This window comes from Oryzias latipes, chromosome 23 (assembly GCF_002234675.1).
Source record: "Oryzias latipes chromosome 23, ASM223467v1".
NCBI classification, from domain to species: domain Eukaryota; kingdom Metazoa; phylum Chordata; class Actinopteri; order Beloniformes; family Adrianichthyidae; genus Oryzias; species Oryzias latipes.
In genome coordinates, this window is record NC_019881.2 from 12,572,859 (window position 1) to 12,594,756 (window position 21,898).

The 21,898-nt window shown below is 39.0% G+C and overlaps 1 protein-coding gene across 1 annotated transcript in view; it reads right to left on the bottom strand.

Moving 5' to 3' along the window:
- Positions 1-21,656, bottom strand: part of LOC101159060 (leucine-rich repeat-containing protein 17) — a 122,600-nt gene extending 100,944 nt beyond the window's left edge. The window contains exon 1 of the mRNA XM_004083013.4: positions 21,419-21,656. The gene's annotated coding sequence lies outside the window, so the exon portion shown is untranslated. The remainder of the gene's footprint in view (positions 1-21,418) is intronic.
- Between the last annotated feature and the right edge of the window lie 242 nt (positions 21,657-21,898).

Consider the following 21,898-nt stretch of genomic DNA (forward strand, 5'->3'; position numbering starts at 1 on the left):
GGGATATTTTAGAATGTCCGTCATTATTGCTTCGCGGCTGTGTAGACGCTACTTGGCGTCTATCTTCTTCGCTGGTATGTGTGCTCAGCAAGGCAGTTTTGTGTTTGAGCGCCCCCAAGTTGTGTTTTACTGTAACTTCAGAAGCTCCAGACACGTGAGCAAAAGCGCCATTCTCATTGGTCGAGTAGATTTCGACGCGACGCGTCGAAAAAAAAAAACGAACCCGAGGCGTTTTTTTTTTTTTTTTGACGCTTTAACGCGTGGCGTTTTTTCGCGTCGGTGTGGACACTCTCGTTGGTGCCCTTTGTTTAGTCACGAGGCGTTAAACGTCGGCGAAAATCGCCGGCGAAATTCGTCCCGGTGTGAACAGGCCTTTACTCTAAATGAAACAAAGCCCCATTGAGCCTCAGTCACAGCTATCCTTACAGGTGGCAACAGGCTGTCTGCAGGGAAAAATGGCAAAATCTGTCAAATCAGTCCCGGCCTGAAACTGCAAACAGAACCCAAAGTAAAAATATTTTCAAAGCAAACGGTCAGGAGTGAGATTTCTCACCTGTGTGGATGTTGCTTCACTCTGAGATTTTGTAAAGTTAGAACAGTCCCATCACTAAACGTGCAGAATAAGAAGTAAAGCTCTTTGCTGTGCATTTTTGAAACACATACGTACGGTGGCCCAAAAGTACGGTGGCTGAGAGGTGCAGGAAATGTGTACATTTAAGATAAAACAACAACAAATCCCAGTACAAATACACAAATCCAGAAACAGAACGAATGAAAGCGGAGACACGGCTTTTAACGGAAAGGGAACGTCCTGAATCCCAGAAGTGACGTTATATAAAACTAATTGTGTGTTTTTTTTACATTTATTTATTACTGTTTTTATATGGACATTTTAGATACATGAGACAATCCAAAAGCATTTTTTAAATTGTTTACTACAATAAAAATGACAACATTGTTTATTAAGGTAAAGTTTTTGCATCACTTCGGGTATTAAGGGGATTCCCTTTCCATTAAGCTTCCAAAACACGACAGCAGAAGAAGAAAAAATGAACAAAAGTGAGCAGCTGCTAATGGATAGGGAATTCCTTTAATACCAGAAGTGACGCAAAAACTTTACCTTTCTAAACAGTGTTTTCTTATTTTTATTTTATCGTAGTAATACAATACAAAATTGCTTTTGGTTTGTTTTATGTATTTATAATGTCTTCATATATAAAACAGTAATAAATAACTTTAAAAATCAAACACAAATGGTTTTATGTGACATCCCTTTCTGTTAGAAGCCGTGTCTCTGCTTTTATTGTTGTGTTTCTGGATTTGGTCATTTGTAACAGGATTGCTTTTTGTGATACAGTATTTGCACCCAGATTTGCTGTTGTGTTTCTGTATTTGTTCATTTGTACTGGGATTTGTTGTTGTTGTATCTTAAATGTAAATGTGTCTTGCACCTCTGGGCCACCCTACAGTAGAATCACAATACAACACTTTAGATTTCACAACACAACACAGAATAACATGCCACAATTCGTCAAAACACTAAAAAATTTAACTGACATCACGAAACAATAACTCATAACAGAATAACTTACAACACAAATACTCACAACACAATAATTCAAAACATTAATTCACAACATGAAACAATAACTCACAACACAACACTTGAACTCACAACACTTTAAATCACAACACATTGTTTTGTGTAGTGAGTTAATTGTAGTATGTTATTCTGTGTTGTGTTGCGAAATCTAAAGTATTGTGTTGTTACCCTTCTGGGCCACCGCACATACGAGTAGACACAGCCTGCAGGAATCAAAAGTTGAATGAATTTGTCGGTTTTTACCAGTCTACAGAGGTTAAAGTTTCTGAATATGCTGTTATAACTTTTCACATACAGTAGATTATTGTAACTCCACCCGTGCTGGATCAGCACCAATGTAGCTCCAAACTATGACTGTGTGAGAACTGGACTGAGTGACTCCTCCCTTCTGGCGTTCCAAACAGGAAGTACCTGCTGGCTTGAAGAAGCCAAAATCCCATAGACTTCTATTGAGAAAATAAACAGCTATTATTCAGTCATCAGATTTGTTGGCAAAACCAATTTTGCTCTGATTGCTTTTTTACCATGTTCATACTATACCTTATTTTTTCACAATATTATTTCTTTATTGTAAGTTATTTAAGTCATAAACTGGCCAACAGATGCCTAAATAAAAGCATGTGGTGCCCAGTGGCCCTCACCTCAAAAGGTAGCCGTAGGTAAGACATCACACTCAATCAGTCCAGTTCTCTTATGCAGTCAAAAGCAAAATAACAGCTTTGTGTTTGTTTTGCTTTTTTCTCAGTTGGAAATAAGCCTCAACCAGCATAGTAGCCTAATCACTTACTATTACACATTCATTCACAGAAGCCAAAGGATCTCAAATAAAATGCATTTCACTTGAAAAAAGGTTTAATCAATTTTATACAGACTGAATATTTTACATCTGACACTGAAGCAATCCCGATAGAAAACTCAAGAGAGGTGCTACAGAAAAAAATGAAACACCCTGCCTAAAATGTAAATGTGCAAATCAATGAAAAACTAGACTAAAATAGATTCAAACATTTGTGAACATAAGAATTTGGAGTAAAAAGAATAAAAAACATACAGAAAACGACCCTTCCCGAATTTTAAAGGTGATTGCATCATTTCACTACATATTACACCACCAGTGACATCATCTGATGACTTCACTGATGTCATGGTTTGACGTCATATAAAATCAAATCATGACTTCATGTCATGATATGATTTCATATGATGTCATATGAAATCATATCATGAGTTCATGTCATGATTTGATTTCATATGATGTCATATGATGTAACATCATCTGTAATGAAGTTTTGTTAAAAGTTTATATATACACCTAAAACTTAAGATTCTGATAAATTTTTGTGCCCAGGTTTTCGTGTATTGCAAAGAACCAAAGACCAAGTTAAAGAAGAGTCTTCGGTTACAAAGAACCTTTCTTGTCAAACTGTGATTAGAAACCTCAATTAATATTACCATGGAACCATCAACAAGCCGTGCTGTCCGAAAAAACCTAAAGAATTTAAAACTCAGCAATTTGGAATCTGTTGTGGAGAACAAGGCCACTTCTGAGTTGATGTTTCAGCCTACTCGTCCTAAAAAACGAGACACTTTTGTGGACTGGTGTGACATTGACGGAGAGTGTGATTACTCCCCCCTTTCTGACGATCATGAGGATTTTCCTGACGTGCCAGAACCTCCTCAACCAAAAAGACAGCAGGATTGGGAAAAACCCAAGCCCACAATCTGCCGTCCAAAACTGGATAAGCCGACTTCAACATCTGAGTCAACCTCAGTGGAGAACGCAGGAGCACTTCAAGTAGAGAACGCTGCTCTGAAAGGGGAAGTAAAGCGTCTGAAGGAGCTTCTCCGGCAGGAAGATCAGAAGCTGACGGACTCTGCTCTGAAAGCTGATCACCGTAAAGTAGAGATGAGCCACAAGAAAGAACTTTTAGCAAAAGTGGAACCCTCTTTGAGCCACCTGACAAAAGAAAGGCAGCAATGGGAGGTAGAAAAGTCCTCTTTCATGCAAGAAATCGCTCAGCTAAAGACTGCTCAGAAGGAGACCGATTCTAAAAAAGCCTCCAAGAAAAAGAAAAGGATCGTCCAACTACTCCGTCTGACGGACGACCTAAAAATGCAGCAAGAGCGTCTTCTAAATGACCATCAGCTGGCATTAACAGAAGCACAGAATCAGCTGGCTAAAGAAAGAGAAGACTGGCAGAGGAAAATGGCTGAATTAAGAAAACCTTGTGAGGAGGATAAGGCCTCCAGGACAAGGATGGCAGAACTACAGGGTCAGATTGAACACCTAAAAATGGATCAACGGAAGAAAGATGACATGCTGCGGGAAGCTGCTCAGAAAGCTGCTCAGCTTGAAGAACAGATGAGCCGAGAAAGACAGCATTGGAAAGAAGAAGAGTCCTCTTACATTGCAGAAATCAAAGAGGTCATGTCCAATATGAATGAAATGCAGACCGAGATGATGGATTGTGAAGAGTTCTCCAAGAAAAAGGTCTTCCGGCTCCAAAAACAGAATGAGTTCCTAAAAAGGCAGATACGGGAGGAAGGTTTGGAGCTTACCAGAAACTTTGAAAGGGAGAAAGGTAAGCTGGATAAAGAAAGAGAAGGATGGAAGAGAGAAAAAGACTCCCTTGTGAAAGAAATGGCTGAATTAAGAAGAAATTGTAAGGAGCTCAAGGCAGCATGTTACCAAACGGAAAATACCTTTTTGGAGCAGCTCTCCAATAATGAGAAGGCCATGCATAAATTAAAAGAAACCATCAGAGAAAAAGACGCCATCATCAGCAAATCTGAAGTCACCTTGAAGGAAAAGCTGCAGCAAGAAGATCAAAGGCTTCAGATGGCAAAACAGGCCCATCACAAGAACAAGTTGGACCTTGGTTTGAAACTACAGCAAATGGGAGAAGAGCTGAAGCAAGAGAGGATCCAAACAAATCAAGCCAAACTCAGCTTTGACCTGGAGGTAAAGGAGTCCACCAAACTAAGAGCTGCTTTGGCCCAAGTCCAGAGAGAACTTGAAGGCCAGCAGCAGCAGCTGGAAGAAGAAAAGTCCAGCCTTTCACAACAAGTCGCTCACCTCAAGAAAGTTGTGAAGACGAAAAAGAAAACCATCAGAAAGACTCAAGAGGACTTCCAGGTCCAAATCCATCAACTGCAGCAGCAGGTGGACGAGCTGAAAAAGAAGACTACAAAGAAAAGTCTTGGTCAGAGGTTCCTGAACCTGTTTAAAAGGTCCCCGACCACAGCTCCGGATAGAAAGCCTTCTTCCTGTAACACCCCCGCCCCCCCACGCACACACACCAAGCCCCCCACAACCCACACAGACACAAAGTCCCCCCACAATCCCCTCCCCATTTAGTCTTTAGCCCTTTAGCAGCTTAGATGGAGTTATGATGTTCTAAGTAGAGCAAACTGTAGGAAAAGCTCCAGTGTTAAAGAGTGAATCTTTTAGTTAGTATTTTACTGGTAGGAACTAGTGTGGCTTTTTCTATTCTAAATGTGTAATTTGTAAATATTTATTTTCTATTCTCTTTTTTTATTCTATTGCAATAAAGGTAACTTTCCACAACAGCCCTTTTAAGTTTAAGCTAGGTTTACTTTAACAGTTTTGTTTTAGTTTTTCATTTTGTTTGTTTAAAAAAATTATTATAAAAAAATTATTATATTAGTGACAGTACAGTTCTATTTTTCTTGATGTCAGGCAATTGTGTGGAAAGTAACACCCCTCCCCCCTTAATGCCTGACACTCAAGTCTAAACAGGGTTTTCTCCAGTTGCCCTGGTTTCTCCCTCTGTCAAAAAAAAAACCCCCAAACCCTAGTCCCCTAATACTTAAAATAAATAAATAAATAAAATAAAATAAAAAAATTAGCATTGCATTAAAGGTAACTTTCCAAAACAACCCTTTTAAATCTAAGCTTCTAAGCTATGATTCCTTAACTTCATTATTATTTTAGTTCTTCTTTTGTTTGATTAAAAAAATTATTATATTAGTAACAGTACAGTTCTCTGTTTCTCGAGGTCAGGCGGCAATCGTGTGGAAAGTAACACCCCCCCCCCCCCTTTAATGCATGACATTTGAGTCTAAACAGGGTTTTCTCCAGGTGCTCTGGTTTCTCCTTCTGACCAAAATAAATCCCCCAAATTCTAAATCTCCTACATCTTTAAAGCAAAATTTCAAAGCAAGAAATATATTTTAAAAAATTAAAAAAGAAAAAAGATATTGTAACTGCAACGAGGGTGAAACACTCAAAAAGGTTAAAAGTGTCAAAAAAAGCGTCAAAACGCCAAAAAATCAGGTCAAAAGTCGCCCAAAGCACAAAACAACATGACAATTGTGTAACGCAACAAAAATACACACATGCACAAAATCACCGAAAAAAATGTCAAAACTGTAATCGCAAAAATGACGATGACGGCAGAAATGAGGACAAAAATTCCCCCTCCTTGAATGCCACCTTATCGCGGTGGAGGGGTTTGCGTGCCCAAGAAAATCCCCATTTGATGGCCCCAGCCTAGGCCTATTGATGTTAAGGGATGGGCCAGACTAAGAGCAATTCACACAAAGAAAGAACAATGACTTGAGACATTACTAATGCAGGGCTGCTCATTCCTGCTCCTCCAGATCTCCCAACCTGCCTGTTTTCAAGCTCTCCCTGCACTGCTTCCTGCTGGTTACCTGGACCAGATGTGTTCATTCAACCAGAATGTGGAGACGTCTGATTAAGCCAATCAGCAGCTAGCAGGACTTGGAGATCTGGAAAACAGTCAGGGCGGTAGATCTCCAGGATCAGGAATGAGAAGCCCTGAGTTACCAAAGCCTTAAGGCCCGTACACACCGGGACGAATATTCGCCAGGCGTTATTCGCCAGCGTTTTTCGCCACGTTTTTTGTGTTCACACCCAGGCGATTTTCGCTGACGATGAGTGGAGTGAACATGCAATTTCATTCCCTGACATTAGATGGCGCTTAATGTAAAAGAGAAACACTCCTGTACACAAGGTGGCGCTGCGCAACTTTACGCTTCTTAAAGTCGCTTTTCACTCAGAAGAAGAGAGCAAGTATTTACACGCTTGTCAGAATCAAACAAAGAAAACATGAATATTTCAAGCACCAGTAGCTCCAACTGGTGCTTGGTTCGGGGATATTTTAGAATGTCCGTCATTATTGCTTCGCGGCTGTGTAGACGCTACTTGGCGTCTATCTTCTTCGCTGGTATGTGTGCTCAGCAAGGCAGTTTTGTGTTTGAGCGCCCCCAAGTTGTGTTTTACTGTAACTTCAGAAGCTCCAGACACGTGAGCAAAAGCGCCATTCTCATTGGTCGAGTAGATTTCGACGCGACGCGTCGAAAAAAAAAAACGAACCCGAGGCGTTTTTTTTTTTTTTTTGACGCTTTAACGCGTGGCGTTTTTTCGCGTCGGTGTGGACACTCTCGTTGGTGCCCTTTGTTTAGTCACGAGGCGTTAAACGTCGGCGAAAATCGCCGGCGAAATTCGTCCCGGTGTGAACAGGCCTTTACTCTAAATGAAACAAAGCCCCATTGAGCCTCAGTCACAGCTATCCTTACAGGTGGCAACAGGCTGTCTGCAGGGAAAAATGGCAAAATCTGTCAAATCAGTCCCGGCCTGAAACTGCAAACAGAACCCAAAGTAAAAATATTTTCAAAGCAAACGGTCAGGAGTGAGATTTCTCACCTGTGTGGATGTTGCTTCACTCTGAGATTTTGTAAAGTTAGAACAGTCCCATCACTAAACGTGCAGAATAAGAAGTAAAGCTCTTTGCTGTGCATTTTTGAAACACATACGTACGGTGGCCCAAAAGTACGGTGGCTGAGAGGTGCAGGAAATGTGTACATTTAAGATAAAACAACAACAAATCCCAGTACAAATACACAAATCCAGAAACAGAACGAATGAAAGCGGAGACACGGCTTTTAACGGAAAGGGAACGTCCTGAATCCCAGAAGTGACGTTATATAAAACTAATTGTGTGTTTTTTTTACATTTATTTATTACTGTTTTTATATGGACATTTTAGATACATGAGACAATCCAAAAGCATTTTTTAAATTGTTTACTACAATAAAAATGACAACATTGTTTATTAAGGTAAAGTTTTTGCATCACTTCGGGTATTAAGGGGATTCCCTTTCCATTAAGCTTCCAAAACACGACAGCAGAAGAAGAAAAAATGAACAAAAGTGAGCAGCTGCTAATGGATAGGGAATTCCTTTAATACCAGAAGTGACGCAAAAACTTTACCTTTCTAAACAGTGTTTTCTTATTTTTATTTTATCGTAGTAATACAATACAAAATTGCTTTTGGTTTGTTTTATGTATTTATAATGTCTTCATATATAAAACAGTAATAAATAACTTTAAAAATCAAACACAAATGGTTTTATGTGACATCCCTTTCTGTTAGAAGCCGTGTCTCTGCTTTTATTGTTGTGTTTCTGGATTTGGTCATTTGTAACAGGATTGCTTTTTGTGATACAGTATTTGCACCCAGATTTGCTGTTGTGTTTCTGTATTTGTTCATTTGTACTGGGATTTGTTGTTGTTGTATCTTAAATGTAAATGTGTCTTGCACCTCTGGGCCACCCTACAGTAGAATCACAATACAACACTTTAGATTTCACAACACAACACAGAATAACATGCCACAATTCGTCAAAACACTAAAAAATTTAACTGACATCACGAAACAATAACTCATAACAGAATAACTTACAACACAAATACTCACAACACAATAATTCAAAACATTAATTCACAACATGAAACAATAACTCACAACACAACACTTGAACTCACAACACTTTAAATCACAACACATTGTTTTGTGTAGTGAGTTAATTGTAGTATGTTATTCTGTGTTGTGTTGCGAAATCTAAAGTATTGTGTTGTTACCCTTCTGGGCCACCGCACATACGAGTAGACACAGCCTGCAGGAATCAAAAGTTGAATGAATTTGTCGGTTTTTACCAGTCTACAGAGGTTAAAGTTTCTGAATATGCTGTTATAACTTTTCACATACAGTAGATTATTGTAACTCCACCCGTGCTGGATCAGCACCAATGTAGCTCCAAACTATGACTGTGTGAGAACTGGACTGAGTGACTCCTCCCTTCTGGCGTTCCAAACAGGAAGTACCTGCTGGCTTGAAGAAGCCAAAATCCCATAGACTTCTATTGAGAAAATAAACAGCTATTATTCAGTCATCAGATTTGTTGGCAAAACCAATTTTGCTCTGATTGCTTTTTTACCATGTTCATACTATACCTTATTTTTTCACAATATTATTTCTTTATTGTAAGTTATTTAAGTCATAAACTGGCCAACAGATGCCTAAATAAAAGCATGTGGTGCCCAGTGGCCCTCACCTCAAAAGGTAGCCGTAGGTAAGACATCACACTCAATCAGTCCAGTTCTCTTATGCAGTCAAAAGCAAAATAACAGCTTTGTGTTTGTTTTGCTTTTTTCTCAGTTGGAAATAAGCCTCAACCAGCATAGTAGCCTAATCACTTACTATTACACATTCATTCACAGAAGCCAAAGGATCTCAAATAAAATGCATTTCACTTGAAAAAAGGTTTAATCAATTTTATACAGACTGAATATTTTACATCTGACACTGAAGCAATCCCGATAGAAAACTCAAGAGAGGTGCTACAGAAAAAAATGAAACACCCTGCCTAAAATGTAAATGTGCAAATCAATGAAAAACTAGACTAAAATAGATTCAAACATTTGTGAACATAAGAATTTGGAGTAAAAAGAATAAAAAACATACAGAAAACGACCCTTCCCGAATTTTAAAGGTGATTGCATCATTTCACTACATATTACACCACCAGTGACATCATCTGATGACTTCACTGATGTCATGGTTTGACGTCATATAAAATCAAATCATGACTTCATGTCATGATATGATTTCATATGATGTCATATGAAATCATATCATGAGTTCATGTCATGATTTGATTTCATATGATGTCATATGATGTAACATCATCTGTAATGAAGTTTTGTTAAAAGTTTATATATACACCTAAAACTTAAGATTCTGATAAATTTTTGTGCCCAGGTTTTCGTGTATTGCAAAGAACCAAAGACCAAGTTAAAGAAGAGTCTTCGGTTACAAAGAACCTTTCTTGTCAAACTGTGATTAGAAACCTCAATTAATATTACCATGGAACCATCAACAAGCCGTGCTGTCCGAAAAAACCTAAAGAATTTAAAACTCAGCAATTTGGAATCTGTTGTGGAGAACAAGGCCACTTCTGAGTTGATGTTTCAGCCTACTCGTCCTAAAAAACGAGACACTTTTGTGGACTGGTGTGACATTGACGGAGAGTGTGATTACTCCCCCCTTTCTGACGATCATGAGGATTTTCCTGACGTGCCAGAACCTCCTCAACCAAAAAGACAGCAGGATTGGGAAAAACCCAAGCCCACAATCTGCCGTCCAAAACTGGATAAGCCGACTTCAACATCTGAGTCAACCTCAGTGGAGAACGCAGGAGCACTTCAAGTAGAGAACGCTGCTCTGAAAGGGGAAGTAAAGCGTCTGAAGGAGCTTCTCCGGCAGGAAGATCAGAAGCTGACGGACTCTGCTCTGAAAGCTGATCACCGTAAAGTAGAGATGAGCCACAAGAAAGAACTTTTAGCAAAAGTGGAACCCTCTTTGAGCCACCTGACAAAAGAAAGGCAGCAATGGGAGGTAGAAAAGTCCTCTTTCATGCAAGAAATCGCTCAGCTAAAGACTGCTCAGAAGGAGACCGATTCTAAAAAAGCCTCCAAGAAAAAGAAAAGGATCGTCCAACTACTCCGTCTGACGGACGACCTAAAAATGCAGCAAGAGCGTCTTCTAAATGACCATCAGCTGGCATTAACAGAAGCACAGAATCAGCTGGCTAAAGAAAGAGAAGACTGGCAGAGGAAAATGGCTGAATTAAGAAAACCTTGTGAGGAGGATAAGGCCTCCAGGACAAGGATGGCAGAACTACAGGGTCAGATTGAACACCTAAAAATGGATCAACGGAAGAAAGATGACATGCTGCGGGAAGCTGCTCAGAAAGCTGCTCAGCTTGAAGAACAGATGAGCCGAGAAAGACAGCATTGGAAAGAAGAAGAGTCCTCTTACATTGCAGAAATCAAAGAGGTCATGTCCAATATGAATGAAATGCAGACCGAGATGATGGATTGTGAAGAGTTCTCCAAGAAAAAGGTCTTCCGGCTCCAAAAACAGAATGAGTTCCTAAAAAGGCAGATACGGGAGGAAGGTTTGGAGCTTACCAGAAACTTTGAAAGGGAGAAAGGTAAGCTGGATAAAGAAAGAGAAGGATGGAAGAGAGAAAAAGACTCCCTTGTGAAAGAAATGGCTGAATTAAGAAGAAATTGTAAGGAGCTCAAGGCAGCATGTTACCAAACGGAAAATACCTTTTTGGAGCAGCTCTCCAATAATGAGAAGGCCATGCATAAATTAAAAGAAACCATCAGAGAAAAAGACGCCATCATCAGCAAATCTGAAGTCACCTTGAAGGAAAAGCTGCAGCAAGAAGATCAAAGGCTTCAGATGGCAAAACAGGCCCATCACAAGAACAAGTTGGACCTTGGTTTGAAACTACAGCAAATGGGAGAAGAGCTGAAGCAAGAGAGGATCCAAACAAATCAAGCCAAACTCAGCTTTGACCTGGAGGTAAAGGAGTCCACCAAACTAAGAGCTGCTTTGGCCCAAGTCCAGAGAGAACTTGAAGGCCAGCAGCAGCAGCTGGAAGAAGAAAAGTCCAGCCTTTCACAACAAGTCGCTCACCTCAAGAAAGTTGTGAAGACGAAAAAGAAAACCATCAGAAAGACTCAAGAGGACTTCCAGGTCCAAATCCATCAACTGCAGCAGCAGGTGGACGAGCTGAAAAAGAAGACTACAAAGAAAAGTCTTGGTCAGAGGTTCCTGAACCTGTTTAAAAGGTCCCCGACCACAGCTCCGGATAGAAAGCCTTCTTCCTGTAACACCCCCGCCCCCCCACGCACACACACCAAGCCCCCCCACAACCCACACAGACACAAAGTCCCCCCACAATCCCCTCCCCATTTAGTCTTTAGCCCTTTAGCAGCTTAGATGGAGTTATGATGTTCTAAGTAGAGCAAACTGTAGGAAAAGCTCCAGTGTTAAAGAGTGAATCTTTTAGTTAGTATTTTACTGGTAGGAACTAGTGTGGCTTTTTCTATTCTAAATGTGTAATTTGTAAATATTTATTTTCTATTCTCTTTTTTTATTCTATTGCAATAAAGGTAACTTTCCACAACAGCCCTTTTAAGTTTAAGCTAGGTTTACTTTAACAGTTTTGTTTTAGTTTTTCATTTTGTTTGTTTAAAAAAATTATTATAAAAAAATTATTATATTAGTGACAGTACAGTTCTATTTTTCTTGATGTCAGGCAATTGTGTGGAAAGTAACACCCCTCCCCCCTTAATGCCTGACACTCAAGTCTAAACAGGGTTTTCTCCAGTTGCCCTGGTTTCTCCCTCTGTCAAAAAAAAAAAACCCAAACCCTAGTCCCCTAATACTTAAAATAAATAAATAAATAAAATAAAATAAAAAAATTAGCATTGCATTAAAGGTAACTTTCCAAAACAACCCTTTTAAATCTAAGCTTCTAAGCTATGATTCCTTAACTTCATTATTATTTTAGTTCTTCTTTTGTTTGATTAAAAAAATTATTATATTAGTAACAGTACAGTTCTCTGTTTCTCGAGGTCAGGCGGCAATTGTGTGGAAAGTAACACCCCCCCCCCCCCTTAATGCCTGACATTTGAGTCTAAACAGGGTTTTCTCCAGGTGCTCTGGTTTCTCCTTCTGTCCAAAATAAATCCCCCAAATTCTAAATCTCCTACATCTTTAAAGTAAAATTTCAAAGCAAGAAATATATTTTAAAAAATTAAAAAAGAAACAAAATGTTGTAACTGCAACGAGGGTGAAACACTCAAAAAGGTTAAAAGTGCCAAAAAAAAGCGTCAAAACGCCAAAAAATCAGGTCAAAAGTCGCCCAAAGCACAAAACAACATGACAATTGTGTAACGCAACAAAAACACACACATGCACAACATCACCGCAAAATGTCGAAACTGTAATCGCAAAAATGAGGATGATGGCAAAAATGAAGACAAAAATTCCCCCTCCTTGAATTGCCACCTTATCGCGGTGGAGGGGTTTGCGTGCCCAAGAAAATCCCCATTTGATAGCCCCGGCCTGGGCCTATTGATGTTAAGGGATGGGCCAGACTAAAGGCCCGTACACACCGGGACGAATATTTGCCAGGCGTTATTCGCCAGCGTTTTTCGCCACGTTTTTTGTGTTCACACCCAGGCGATTTTCGCTGACGATTAGCCAAGCGAACATGCAATTTCATTCCCTGACATTAGATGGCCCTTAATGTAAACAGAAATACTCCTGTACACAAGGTGGCGCTGCGCAACTTTACGATTCTTAAAGTCGCTTTTCACTCAGAAGAAGAGAGCAAGTATTTACGCGCTTGTCAGAATAATACAAAGAAAACATGAATATTTCAAGCATCAGTAGCTCCAACTGGTACTTGGTAAGGGGATATTTTAGAATGTCCGTCATTATTTCTTTGCGGCAGCGTAAACGCTACTTGGCGTCTATCTTCTTCGCTGGTATGTGTGCTCAGCAAGGCAGTTTTGTGTTTGAGCGCCCCCAAGTTGTGTTTTACTGTAACTTCAGAAGCTCCAGACACGTGTGCAAAAGCGCCATTCTCATTGGTCGAATAGTAACCCGCGTCGAAAAAAAAAACGAACCCGAGGCGGTTTTTTTTTTTGACGCTTTAGCGCGTGGCGTTTTTTCGCGTCGGTGTGCACACTCTCATTGGTGACCTTTGTTTAGTCACGAGGCGTTAAACGTCGGCGAAAATCGCCGGCGAAATTCGTCCCGGTGTGAACAGGCCTTAAGAGCAATTCACACAAAGAAAGAACAATGACTTGAGACATTATCAAGGTTGAAGTTTGTTCTGTCAAAGCTTTACTCTAAATGAAACAAATTTGACCCATTGAGCCTCAGTCACAGCTATCCTTACAGGCGGAAACAGGTTGTCTGCAGGGAAAAATGGCTAAATCTGTCAAATCAGTCCCGGCCTGAAACCGCAAACAGAACCCAAAGTAAAAAAAAATTCAAAGCAAACGGTCAGGAGGGAGATTTTTCACCTGTGTGGATGTTGCTTCATTTTGAGATTTTCTAAAAAAAAATGGGGCAGAGTTAGAACAGTTCCATCACTAAACGTGCAGAAGAAGAAGTAAAGCTCTCTGCTAAGAGTTTCTGAAAACACATACGTACTGTGGCCCAGAAGTAGAGGTGCAAGACACTTTCACCTATAAGATACAACAGCAACAAATCCCAGTACAAATGAACTAATACTGAAACACAACAGCAAATCACGGAACAAATGAATGAGTCCTGGAACACAAAAGCAAATCAGTGTGCAAATGACCAAATACTGAAACCCAAAAACAATCCCTGGACAAATAAAGAAATCCAGAAACACAACGAATGAAAGCGGAGACACAGCTTTTAATGGAAAGGGACGAGATATAAAACGAATTGTTTTATTTTTACATGTCTTTACTACTGTTTTTTATGTGAACATTTTAAATACAGGAGACAGTTCAAAAGCATTTTAGGGAATTCCTTTAATACCAGAAGTGACGCAAAAACTTTACCTTTCTAAACAGTGTTTTCTTATTTTTATTTTATCGCAGTAATACAATAACAAATTGCTTTTGGTTTGTTTCATGTATTTATAATGTCCTCATAAAGAAACAGTAATAAATAACTTTAAAAATCAAACACAAATGGGTTTTATATGACGTCCCTTTCTGTTAGAAGCCGTGTCTCTGCTTTTATTGTTGTGTTTCTGGATTTGGTCATTTGTAACAGGATTGCTTTTTGTGATACAGTATTTGCACCCAGATTTGCTTTTGTGTTTTTGTATATGTTCATTTTTACTGGGATTTGTTGTTGTTGTATCTTAAATGTAAATGTGTCTTGCACCTCTCGGCCACCCTACAGTAGAATTACAACGAAATCACCAAAAAATATGCTACAATTTGTCAAAACATTAAAAAATTGAAATTGCAGCACTTGACAATAACTCACAAAACAATAATTTACAACACAGTAACACGCAACACAACACAATAACTCATTACACAAAACAATAACTAACAACACAATAACTCACAACACAATAACTCAAAACACAACACAATAACTCATAGGTCCCATCATGCAGCACTGTTACTGTGACCCCGCCTACCTTTACAAACATCCCCCACCCGGGACTTCTTGCTGCTAGGAAGCAGCGCTAACCACTGCACTTCGGCTGTACCATAGTGCAGCAGAATGAAAGTAAATGACATTTCAGATTGATTGAAAATATTTCCATTTCTTTCTATTAGAGTTCAGATTATAGTTGGTGATGCCACAGTTGTCAAGGGGGGAAATTTTAATTGGCACTTCATGTCATAAATGTCGCTGAGTTCTGGTTTACTCGTTCTTCCGTTAGTTTACAGCCCCTCACAACCTAGTGTTTCTTTTTGTTTTTTTTGCAACCTTACATAAGCGGTGCAACAAAAAACAGCGAACACTATTGATGCAGTCCAGTCGTACAGTTTTAAGCCAGATTCCTGCTCAGACGAGGAAAACAAAGACGTACGCTACATAGATCTAGTTGTCTACCAGCAGATGCATCGGAATGGAGCGGAGCAGGAAGCTTGTGGCCCCGCCCAGTTAATTTTCAATGTAACAAATACAACCATTTTCAAACAGCATTTCTTCTGATTCACGACGATTTAAATCAATAAATCTTTAGAAAAAGCTTCATTTTCTTTATGTGTGTCCTCCATCGTGAGAAAGATGCTAGAAGGACCTGTTAAGAGCACATTTATGATCAGAGTGGGTCTTTAAAACTAAATCACATCATTCCTAGAACCCAAAAATGCAATGCTGAGAATTGCAGTTGACCAAAAAAAAGAAGAAAAGCAGGATTGTTGCACTAATGGGAAAAGCAGATCTTGCACGGATTTTTTCAGGTGGTTTGTTGAAAGACGTCTGCAATGTCAACAAAGGCGCATGTTGAAGGCATTAGAGGTGATTTACCCAGAGTGGACTGGGGGCTGAACTAAAAAGAATGGAGGACAAGAGATGGGAATTTATGGAGGAGCCTTAAAACCTTGTTTGATCTGCCCAGCTTCAACCAAAAAATAGTAAGAGATTCTTTTAGTGGACGGAGCATTTTAGAAGGCACTTAGAGACCTTTGAGACATTTTTGCAAATAAAGAGAAAAGGTTGAAAACCTCTACAAATGGAGGAAAAACCTGTTTTTCTGCAGCCGTTGCCTTCCCAATGATTTCCACCAATATCTAATGTCCAGCATTAGGACTATTTGTGTTTCCTGGCATGGGATCCTTTGAATGACATGGTCTAGAAAACCCTCAGAAAGACACAGACTGACTGTGCCAAACCCAAGCCCTCCTACTGTTTCCCAGTCTGGAACAGTGGAGTGATGGTTTTATTCCACTGTGAATAACAGACCGAACACATATCATTACACACTTTCTTTTTTTCTGGGCCTCGTTCTTTGACTTTGTCGACTGCATCAATTTACTTAAGCATGAAAAAAACTTCCCAGTTTGTGTTCCTTTACTAAAGCCATAAAATCATCGCCAAATGCTGATTATTTGCAATTCATTGGTAATAACAGCAATCATACTATTTGAGAAAAAAATAAAGGCTTATGTTACTGTTCGTGAACCTCTGCAGGGGTCAAAGTTCACTCTTTTAAATCAGTTTCAGTCAAAATGTGTAAAAAACCTGAAATTTGCTTTTTAAAACTAAAACTGTGATTGATCCAGATCATAAATATAAATAATTGTTGTTTCCTTTTCTTTGACACAGTTTTCTTATATTTTTTCTGTAATCTTTGCCACTTCTACACAGTGGTTAAGTGTAGCCAAAGGCGACTATCTGCTAAAACTATTTTTATTTGGAAAGTTTACGTCATTTCGGGGGTTAGTTTCGGTCGAAAACGCTAATTGCTAAGGCTCTACGGCCTTTGAACCAGCAAAGCTTCGCTAATTAGTTTGGTTCCGTTGAGTCAGCTGTGTGCACTTAACACCGGCTGGAACTTTTTGCTGGAGCTTCAGTTGCTTTGATAAGGCTGCAAAGGCTTTTGTTTTCCAAACCTGCAATGATTAAGAACAGTGCCATCTGCACTGGAAACTGTGGTTATGACCCATGAGCCGCCGGGTCTGATGTTTTAAAGATTTCAAACATCTGTGAGGATTTCAGCATTCTTATTTTATTCTTATGAGTAAAATGAAGACAAATGTAAAAACTCCTTTGGGAAGAAAGTTTTTACGTGGATAGGGGGCATTGCTTTTGTTTTTCTTTGTGTTTTTCTACTTCATGTCTGTATCAGAGTGGGACCCCTATGTTTTTTGTCTGTCTGCACTGATCGTGTTCAGGTGTGGTGCTGGAAAGGTGTGGCTCTCCTTGGATCAGGGCTGATGGAGGCAGCCTTTAAAAGCACCGTGTGGACCTCCATCCCTCGAGATGGGAGCAAAGCTGACGACATACCTAAATTCCTGATAACAGTTGATCCGAAACGTTCAGTGACACCACAAACTTAAGCCTCATTTCTATTATCAACAAATATATCTGACTGTCATCAGCGTAACTGTAAAGTATTTTCTCAGAAGGAAGGAGGTTCCAAAATAGTGCTCTGGGGAACCCCAAACAATAGTGGAGCATTTTAGGAATTACATTCAGAAATTTGAAAGTTCTGTCAGCCAGTTATGATAAACTGACCATAGACCCCAGACAAATCATTGAGTGCAGACAGTGAAATCTTCATGGTTTATGCCATCAAATGCAGCAGACAAATCCAGTCAAATAAATAGTAGTGAAAGTGGCATTTTTTCTAATTACTCTAAAAGAAACAGTTACAATAAAATTTTAAATTGTACCCGACCTCTCAAACATCAAATGCATTCCCTCTTTATAGTATTTTATCCAGTTTATCATCTCAGTTTAAGAACAGAAGTTGGTACAAACATGTTCTTAGTCACAGTAAGTCACTAAATATAAAAACTTCCTTTCCATGGTCTTTTTAGTTAAAAAATTTAGTGTTTAAATACAATAATTGTCAATTGTATGACTCAATCTGATTAGAAAAAGATTGAAAAAAGACACATAAAATCGCTGCCTTTATTTAAAAAAAAAAACTAGTCTCAGGGTTACATTTTTTTTAAACTCTAAAAAAGTATTGTTGTTGAATTACAGTCTTATTTTTAATGTTTATGAGATGTAAATCCTTCTCTGACCCCACTGGGTTATTTGACCTCACTAGACCAGAGGTCACACACACTGAACTCAAACACAAATTTATACCACATTTATCACATAGACAAAGACAGAAACATAGTGGAACAGCTCATTTTGGGCCATTTCAAAGTAATTATTTAGGGGAAACTGGTCCAAGTTAATATGTTGTAAGTGTTTGTGACTATATGCACTGTTTAGTGGTATAGTTTGCTTGTCGTTTTACTTTTTATTAATATATTTTTGTATGACCGAAAGTCCTCCACTGTTCTGTCTGCTTCCTGTTTTCTGTCACAGCTGGTTTCAGTTTCAATCACCTCAGCTGCTTCCTGTTCCTTTCATTACCTTCAGCCTATTAAAAGGTGAAACAGTCTGTGGGAGTCTTCTGTTAAAACATGTCTTAGTGTTTGCTTTCAAAGTCTCTGTCTCATTTGTCTGTCACTACTGCTGTTCTAAATGTTTTCCATGTTGTTATATCTTGAAGTCTGAGTATTCCATGATGTCTAGAGCCGATTAGGCAAGGCTGATTTAATTGTGAAGACCCCTTGATGCATTAGCAAGTGCTTTAAAGAGATGCAAAAACATAGCAATTAAAATAACATGCAATAAATGACCAAGTTCAGCGTTTAAACAAAAATGGGGAACTTTGTAAAGAACATCTGAGCTAATAAATATAAAAACCGTAGGAAAAAATTCAATAAGCAAAAAAAAAGGAAAATTAGCAGAAGAACAATAAAAGGGAGTCTTGTTTGGATTGATGTAGTTCTGCCCCAAAATCAAGTGCTTTAGAAATTTCCCAGAGGTCCCAGTGTAAATTGATGTTCATTAGATTGGCAAATCTGGACCACAGTGCATTGCATTAGAAGTTTTTGCAGAAGAAGTTTTTTGTGCAAAAAAATGTATCTAAATGTTTTTTTTGAACAAACCAATGTTTTCATCTTCAGAACTCAGTGGATTTATAAATTGTCATCGCAAAAGACTCACATCGATTTGATTTTTTTACTTCGTGAAATCAAAGACATCATTTTCACCTTTAAAAAACAAAAGAAAAAAGAAAAAGTAGTTAACTTGGTGTCTGAATAGCTTTGAAAATCCAGGGCACTAGATAGTCTCACACTATAGAGTTTTTTAGTAGTTAGGGAGTTCAGACATAGCCCAAGTACCGTAAACAAATCGATGATGGGAAATGAGGGCAGGCTTTGCCCACAACTCACAGACAAATTTTTAGTACTGCTCCATAGAAACGATGTCCAAGAAATGACATTTTTGGATTAAAAACAGAATAATCACAATCAAACGATCTCTGGGAACACTTTGAAAATGGATCATAATTTGACTGGAGTGGGACTGGAATTTTTTGCAATGTTAGCGACGAGGAAGTGTTGTAAGATTTGCGTATGGTTGTTACCGATCAGGTTTCCGATTGGGCAGCGACATAAAATCCCACAAAACTGGCAGCATAGCATTAGCATTCCACGCAATTAGCAAAAGGACGCTCACGCACAAGTAGCAAAATAAAGGTCCAACAGGACAGTTGGCACCCACAAAGGAAGTGCATTCTCTGAGGAAGCTGAAATAACCTCGGGGGATGGAAAGAGTTCATAAACACAAGGGTCAGTGTGTTTCGGAGGAAAAAAAAAGGTAAAATGAAAAACCTATTGAGCTTCCATTCATTCTAAGCTTCATGCACAGTGGAGTTGTCAATCAGTGAGGCATTTAATTCAAGTAATTTAAATGTCAGCGTGTCTTTTTTTTTTACGGTTTTCCCCTCCAATTGGGAGAAGTTCCATGCGCGCGTGCCAAAATGGCACATTTCAGAACAAAAAAGAAAGTAAAAGGTCAAAAAGTAATAAGACATAGATTGCAAAGAAAAGGGGGGAAAAGCAGCGGGTGAGCCAGCCGTGAGGAAAAGCATGTTCTGTGTTTTGTGTGGAGCCAGCAAGAGAGAAACCTCAGACATCCATGAGAGCTTAATTGGAACCAGACGAGTTCACCTCCGCAGCTGGGAGAAAGGACTTAAAAAAATTAGAGAGTGTCATTTTATTTTGAAAAATATATATAAATCAAAAGTACAATTTCATAAAGAAATAGTTTTTCTTTGATGGAACAAAGACATTGTGCATGTCTAATGTCGAACTTTTATGGAAAAAAAATTGCTTTCTATTAACTTCTGGAGTCCAAACGTGCAGTTATTTGTGTGCATGCGAGCATCCTGACATCAAAAACCATTAAATCTTCTCATTTATTCTGTTTACCATTGCATGCAAAATGATGAGTCTGGTTCATTAGAACCAGGGAAGTATAAAGCTTGTCCTGCAATGTTTCACAGAGCACTCAAAGCTCTGTCAACTACTTCTGGATTATTTCCAGATAGATGTGGGTGGTAACATGCAAGCACACACTACAAAGCACTCTGCTCAAAAAGCATGGCAAGCTGAAAAGGCAGAAAATCCAGTGAAAGGAACTTGTGCACTTTGAAATCAGAGTAAACTTGCAAGTCAAGCAAGTTTTTAGTCCCCCCCATTCGTCATGTCGGGGCAGAATTCCAGAGTTAAACCACATGCTCCCGCAGCGCCGAGCTACAGGAGTTAGGGATTTGACTTGAACTAAAACAAGAGGGATTTCTTTTTAATTTATTTTATTATTTTTATTTTTTTGAAAGAAAACGGACCAAATGCCTCCAACAGCTAGACAGTAAAAGGAAGCAGCTGCTTGGGTTTTCTGAGAAGATTTGTATCCTTTCACCCTAAAAGTTTGAAAAGGTGACAAACCCCAAACATAAAGGGTTCTCTTAATATTCAAGCGAACATAAGAAACGCTAAGTGGATAAATAAACCTCCTACTGTGACAGAGCTTAACCTGGGATGGCAGTAAAGTCTCAACCTCCAGCTAGTAGCATAACAAAATAAAACATTGAAAAGTAATGCATTTAAGTGCTTCTGTTGGAGGAAGTTGGAGTGTAAAAACATTCTGTTCACATTTTATCAGCTCAGAGTTTGTTCTTTTTCAGTGGCCAGAGATAAGATTACATGTTCCCATTTGTTTAAGATGAATAAGAGAACTAAAACACACCAATTCTATCTTCATTATTGGAATTTTAGTTTTTTTATCAGCCTTGCTCTGCAGAAAATCAGCTGAGATCATTGAACCAAAGTCTGAAATTTAATGTTTTTTAATGAAATATTCGGTTTCCTGGGTTTCTTTGCACATTCCCCATTTTAATTTATATATGGTAAGTGTAAAAAATTAAATTTTTATTGCAGCAAAACAGTATATTTTTTACAAGAAATCTAATGTGCATGGAGCCATCTTGGGCATATTAGAAAACAGTGCAAAAATAGAATCAGCTGGAATGTTTGCACCTAAACAATATCTCAAATTGCTGTCCTTCTGTTTAATGTTAAAGTTTTAGTCCTACCCGTAAAGGGTGAGAATCTGTCTGGGGTTCTTCCAGTAGAACCTGCAGATCTCCAGTTGGTCCTGTGTCCCAGGCTCCTAATCCTGTCATGAGCGCTGCATCCACGCCAAGAATATCGGCCTGGCTGCCTTTAGAGCTTGGACTGGCGCTCTGAAGAGAGTGGCTGCTTCTCCTCCTCTCACTTTCTCCCTCCCTTCTTTTTCACCCGCTCATCCCACTGAGTGTGAAGACGGAGACAAAGAAAGACTGCAAAAAAAAAAAAAAAAAAGGGATTCTCATAGGAGCCACAAGGCGGCCTCCGGTGTAGCATTACACTTGAAGGGGGGAAGCTGAACACATGTGGGAGGGCTGCAGTTCTGTGTTGGTCTTTGTTTCTCCAGTGGATTGAATGCTGGATGTGACCTGACGGGAGTGAAAAAGAAAAGCAGAGAGCTGTCTTGTAAATGTTTTGTAACTCAATTGTAATTACCGGTTTGTTTT